The sequence below is a fragment of the Penaeus monodon genome, chromosome 37 (genome assembly GCF_015228065.2).
Source record: "Penaeus monodon isolate SGIC_2016 chromosome 37, NSTDA_Pmon_1, whole genome shotgun sequence".
Taxonomy (NCBI): Eukaryota; Metazoa; Arthropoda; class Malacostraca; order Decapoda; family Penaeidae; genus Penaeus; species Penaeus monodon.
This window is the reverse complement of record NC_051422.1, coordinates 24,670,030-24,677,033: the sequence shown is the minus strand read 5'-3', so window position 1 is coordinate 24,677,033 and position 7,004 is coordinate 24,670,030.

The following is a 7,004-nucleotide window of genomic DNA, read 5'->3' as shown; positions in this document are numbered from 1 at the left end:
TTTTTGGGGTGTGTGTGGGGTGGTGGTGTGGTTGTGGTAATAACACCCAACCCACACGCACACGCACAAACACAGACATACACACATACACACCACACACACACACAACACACACAACACACCCCACCACACACAACACACACCCCACACCCCACACCACACACACACCCACACACGCACACACACATGTATATTTATATAATCATATATATATATTATATATAATATTATATATATATATAATATATATGAAAATATTACAAAAATACATATATACATACACACCACCACAACACATACCCCAAAAAAATCCAACAAAGAAGAAAAGTAAGCACTAGCAGAGCTACCTATGTGCAGAGATATTTTCACAAAATATAAAAATGAGCACAGCATTTTCCCCCCTTTTTTTCATTTTTTTCCCCCTCGGTATTAGGATATATATGTATATATATATATATTATATATAATTATATATATTATTATATTATATATAATAATATTTTTATATTGTGTGTGTGTGTGTGTGTGTGGAGTGTGTGCGTGTGTGTGTAAAGTGTGAGCGTGTGGCGTGCGAGTGCGTGTGTATGTGTGTGTGGTGTGTGTGTTTTGGGGTGTGTGGGGTGTGGGGGTGTGTGTTTTGGTTGTGTGTAGTGTTAAAGTGTATGTGTATGTGTATGTGTAAAAGTGTATGTTTTATGTGTATTATATATATTATATTATAAAATATATATATATATATATATATATATATATATATATATATAATACACACACACATACACACATACATATACCATTTATCACACACACACACACACACACACATACTATATAATATATATATATATATATATATATAATTATATATATAAAAAAAATATATATATTTTATATATATATATATATATACTAATTTCCGACGGGAAAATGGAAAAAAAAATGGGAAAATGCTGTGCTCATTTTTTTATATTTTTGTAAAATATCTCTGCACATAGGTAGCTCTGCTAGTGCTTACTTTCTTTCTTTTTTTGTTTGGATTTCTTTGGCTATCAACCAGCGGCATGTGGCCAAAGGGTTTTATTAAGCCAATGGTCCTATTTATTCTATAAATCTATATAGGTCATAAAGTTTTTGTTTCCCTTAGAAAAAAGTGAATACTTTATTGATAATTTTTTTGTCATCTGATAAAATGTTAAATATTGTAAATTGTTTTATTTTTTTGTATAAAAATATTTTTTTTTTATATTTTTTCTCTATGAATATTGTGTCTATTGCAAACTGTGACAATATGTTTCAGGGAAAGGGGTTTGGTGTTGCATAGGTGTGGCACGGGGGGGAAATTTTTTTAAATATAGGGATGAGGTGGGGTAAGTCCTTGTACGTTTGACCCTAAGGCGGGGCCAAACCCACCACCTCCTCCCTTCTCTCCTTCCTGTAGGCTGTGCCCCCACAGTTCTATTTTTTGCTTGATTTTATGTGCGAGTTTGGAGGCTGGCCCCACTCACTTTGCCACGGGAGATTGTATTTTTGCTTTTATAAAGAACACAAAACACCTGAAATCTGCACAGACTATGCTAAGGTCCAGATCGCCAGTTGACCCGGCTAATTTGTCAGCCTGCTCATTGCCATGAATACCAGAGTGGCCTGGTACCCATAAAAATTGGGGGTTTTCCCATGGCGCTATGTTTGACTGACCAGGGTATCGTGGTAGAGGATCTATACCGACTTTCCCCGACGAGGCCCGTGAGCCCCTCGTGGCAAAGGGCCTAGTGCCACCATTGCCATTGGGGGCTCGGGTTCTCGAGCCACCTTTGGCGGCATAGCTCGGGGCTAACTGGCCGCGTCCTGAGCCCGGAGGGAGGTACCCCTGCCCTCCACCTCAAGACGCTCGATCCGAGTGCACGTCAGGGCTCCAAGACACACACGCAAACAAGCATTCTGCACAGCATCCAAACCTTTCAAACTTTTTTTCTCGATGCCGAGCCATACACGATTGACCCATAATCTACTTTAGACCTAATCGGGGCTTTTATATACCATCACCCAAAACTGTCCTTTTCAGCCCCCTATTTATTACCAGAAATGCACTTTAATAAATTTTAGTGCTCTTTGACATTTTTTTTTTTAACTGACCAATGTGGTCCCTTTTCCAAACTGAGTCCTACTATCAAAAATGCCCAAAAACTTAGCAGAATTTTGAATGGTATTTGGGTGTTGTCTAGAGTTTAGCCTGATGTTCGGCTTTCTCCTATGTGAAAAAATTCCCCCAATACTTTTTTCTAATGGAAAACTTAAACCCCACGGGAGGCCCCCAGTTATGAATCATCCAGTGCCAATTGGATCGATTTTCTGAGAATTCTGAAATTATTTCTGGAGTCCCAAAATGCACAATCTCAGCGTACGTAAAGTATTTAAGATTCCGGGAGGACTGGTAAGATGTACATAGAAATAATGTTTGGTGACAAGACACTTCCTTGTGGGACCCGTTTGCCTGGAAAAATTGTCCGAAAAAGTGACATTGTCAGAAAAATATTGACAGCAAAAGTTCTGATCAGAAATGAAAATTTGAATAAAAAAGGCAAGTTTCCACGTATCCAAAAGCAAAAAGGGTTTTCCTGAGTAGCCATATCGCCATGCCCATGTCGTAGGCTTTTTTCTATATCTAAAAATACTGAAATAAAAAAATATTTTTTGGCAAGGGCCTCCTGAATATGAACTGTCCAGCTTTACCAGCTGATCGAGAGTTTGGGCGTCCCTTGCGGAAGCCGTACTGCTCGTCAACTAGTAAATTACTGGAATTTAAAATGCAATAGCCTCCCTGTTAACATTCGTTTTCCATGACCTTGCATAAGCAACTTGTAAACGCAATTGGGGGGTAGGAGATGCAATCCTGGGTTTAAACCCCCTCCTTTCAATATGGGAATGATGTGGGCGAAGTGCCCTGATTTTTGGAAAAGTGGGGCTTTTCCAATTTCTTTGTACAACTTTGGGTGGGTTTTTTTCAACCTCCCCCCCCCCCGACCAACTCCTATCCCCCCCCCTTTCCTTGCCCCGATCCTCCTATCCTTCATACCCTTATTCGCACCCTCTTCCTTCCCCTCACTTTTTCCCTTCTTACTTCCACTGTATTTCTCCCCCTCTTCTACTCGTTTCCTCGCTTTTTTCTACCTTTTTATGTCTATCCCTATACTACCCTTTCCACTATCCTATCCCTATCCTGCCTTGTATCCTGCCGCTTTCCCCCTCGTACCCCTCTTATTCGCACCCTCTTCTTTTTTCCTTCTTCTTTCTACTTCTACGCTGATTTCCCCCTCTTCCATTCCCTTTTCCCCGTTTGCCCTATTTTTTTACCTTAACCCTATCCCCCTCCTGCCCCATCCTACCCCTATCCTACCCAGCATCCTACACACCCGGGAAACCACTTCCCTCTGCCAGCCTCATTAACATTATTTTTATCTATGTTTTTATGCTGGCTTTATTTAAAACGCATTTTACGTTATTTTACACCCTTTTTGTACTTTTTTAAAAAAACTTTTATTGATCCTTCCGTTATCCATTTTTCTTTTTACAATGTTTTACATGATGTGCGGATAACGGAAACACCACATCTGCTGCGAATGGATCTTTTTTTACCTTTTTTTTTTATCTTTTTGTATTTTAAGTTCAGTTTTTTTTTTTCAATGGCCTATTTTTACTTATTCAATTCTTTTAATCTCTCTTTTTACAGTGAAGAAAGAAACTTATTTTATTATTTTTTTTTAATGAATCGCAGCAGACTGTTTTTACGTATTTTTTTATGATAATGGTAATTTTTCTCTTTAAATTTTTGCTGATTGTTTTAGTGATTTTATTTAGGGTTTTATCTTTTTGTATGTTTTTTCTTTTATTGTAATATTTCCTTTTATTATTTTAATACTTTTTGTGCTACGCCTCCGTCCGCGCGAGTTGATGTAACCCCCTGGTTTTTGTTGAATAATGAAGTGCATACTCTGACTGTTTTTGTGACTACCCTTAGGATTTCCCCTGTCTGGATTCTACACTGTGGATGCTGAAACAAGGTTGTACTCCCTTTTACTTCCCCAGGTGTTTTAAAGTGCAGGCCGAGCCTTTTGTTTATTTTACTATTGTACATACTGTGAACCATGTGTGCTTCTTTGATTTTTGACTTTTTTACTTTCTCTGAATTTTACTTCTTTTCCCTTGTCCCTTTTACTTGTTATTTTTTATTCCTTACTCACCTTTTACTCGTCCTTTTATTGCAGCTTTTACTTTTTCCCTCATTTTCCCTTTTACTTGTTTTATCGTAGATGTTTAGTCCTTTTTACTGTTTTTAAGCCCTTCGGGCGTATTTTTATTCAATTTTAAGCCCTTCTGGCGAAATTTTTTACTCTTTTTTAAAGCCCTTCTGGGAAATTGTCTTTTTACTTATTAGCTTGTGTTACTTTGGTGCCTTCTGCACGGTTCTTTTTTTGTTTCATTATAGATTTTTTTTGATTTTTATCATGTATCTTCGTATTGGTCACGCCCCCTGTAGGCCTGCATCTCCGGGGTTTTTTGCTTGTGAGGTCGTGTGGGTTCTGAGCCTTCAGCTTAGTCCCCTCACCCCCTTTTTTCGAGGAACGAACGGGGCCCCCCCCTTTTCCTTTTGGCCCTGAGCCTGAACCTCCCGCCTCACGGGTGGCCTCCTCTACAGGAGTCCCCTCACATAACCTTACAACTTCTAGCAACCCTTTAAACATGTCATCATGAATTACGATGCTACATCCTCTCATACGAATCTCATCGGGGCCTGGGATGTTCCTCTACAGGGTTTCTAGGGCTCGGGCAAGCTTTATCTATTGTAAGAATCTTTATTGTAATCAAAGTCATCCCCCTGTGGCCAAAGTGAATTGGTTTTCAGCTCAGCCCCCTTCCTTGATGGTCAGGAAGTGGGATGGTATTACTGAGCTGCTTGTATAAGAGAACTGCCTGGTGAGTGCATTAGCAATGTCCTCTAGGTGAATCGAAATTAGTGCCCTCTTTAATGATGTTAAATTAAATTTTTATAGATTTTTTTTTTCTTATTGATTTTATTTTATAGTGGACCAAACCTCTGATATTTTTTGGGGTTGCTGTTAATTGTAGAGAAAAAGCTCCGCCAGAGTCCCCTTTTTGCTTGTCTTATTATTCTCAAGCCCTAGCTCTTGCTTGTTTTGTAATTGCAAAAGTTCTCATTTGTGATGTTATTTTTGAAAAGCCCCGTAGGCCCTTATTGCATCGGCACAGCGCCCTGCGGCAATCTGGTGTCCACCATGGAACTCTATGCTTAACGCTATCTGTCCCAAGTTTTTAGGAATGGATAGCAAAAGCTGTTTTTTATAATCGAATTCTAAATATTGTTTTACTTTATCATCAATGGTTTTCTCCAACAAGTTCGAGCTTGACGCTCCTTGTGAAGGCGACCCAGTCTGCTCGTTTTACGTTAAATTTAGGCGCTGAAGGCGTTCTCACTGTGTCCGCTGAATATTTTAAAAAAATAGGGGGATGGTCGCTTCCCAACGAGTCGTCCCAAAGGTGGGGCCACAGGCACTTGGGTTTCTATTTGATGAAGAGACCAGTGAAAAGTCAATAAAGCTCACATTACCAGTATTATCGTTTCCACCCGCGTCGGACTACCAACATTCAGAAGGAATAAAACAGACTCAATAATCAACTTAACTGCTTTGCTCACCTCTACCATCCAACCGCAGAGAACCCCATAACGTAAAGATGAGCAAATTAAAATCAGCTAAATTACTTTTATTTTGTGGCAGACTTCCTGAAGAGCAAAAAACTCATCAAGGGTTATCACTGCATCAGGTGGACATAAAGTGAAAAATATAGTAATGGCGACTCCGCCTCCACCCCTACCCTCACGATCCTTCCGACATAATGGTATTCCTCAGCGAAACGACCTCGTCAGAGACGAGGTTTTGTTAAGTTTCGTTTCTTGAGAACCCATAATATCGGGAGCATAGGACGAGGCAATAATTTAAGGTCATTTACTTTAGATCTAAGACTTCAACAGTTCCATTGTTTAATGGTCGACGCGAAGATTACGTTTTATGGGGTTTGGAAGTGCCTTGTCCACTAGTTTTTTTCTTTTTGGGGGGGAGGGAGACGCCTCCTCTCCCTCGCTTCCCGGGACCCTCTCTCGGGATGGTTTGGAGACAGAAGCTCCATGTCCCTACACTCCTGGCGAGGGGGACGACTGACAGAAAATCCCATCGCGAGCCAGACGAAGTCCTCACAAAGGGGTAGCCCCCGGACGGGAAGGTGGGGGCTCCGACTGTGATTCAGTATCAAACCTCCTTATGATGTTTTAGACTGGGTTTTATGCAGTCCCTTTTGATCGACCATTTGGTCAATGATATACTTAATATTTTAATTCTTTAACCGTTTTTGTTTGAGTTCAAACAGTTTCCTTGTCCTTGGCTGCAAGCTGTTGAAATGACATTACTTTTCACTAGGGTGATGTTAGTTTTCTGCTTCAGCATAGAGTTCGGTTTGTGTGTCAACTTTCCACTTTCCTCTTAGCTTTTAGTATAACTAACTTCATGCTTTCTCATATATGGGTAATGTTTTTCAGTCTCCTTCTTCAGGACGCTGCAAATTTAGCAGATCCTGACTGATGGGGACCTCCACAGTTTTGCACATTTGAAATCTGGCTAGTACATGTGATGGTGTCATGGGCTTTTAGCTCATTTCCGACAAACAAATTTAAATCGAGTCTTTATCAATACATCTTAATGATGTTTGTCCGAATTTTTTTTTTTGGGATCTATTATAATGCATTGGCCTTTTGGACATAAGGTCTTAGGTTGTACAAAGTTTCATAACCACGTTTTAAAATACTCAGGAATTTTATTCAAAGCAAAGGTCAAAAAACACAGTCCAGTTTTCGTTCGCACATTCCCCAGTCCAGTTTTCGTTCGCACATTCCCATCCTTCTTGGTCATACAATGAACGTCCACTACGTCTTGGTC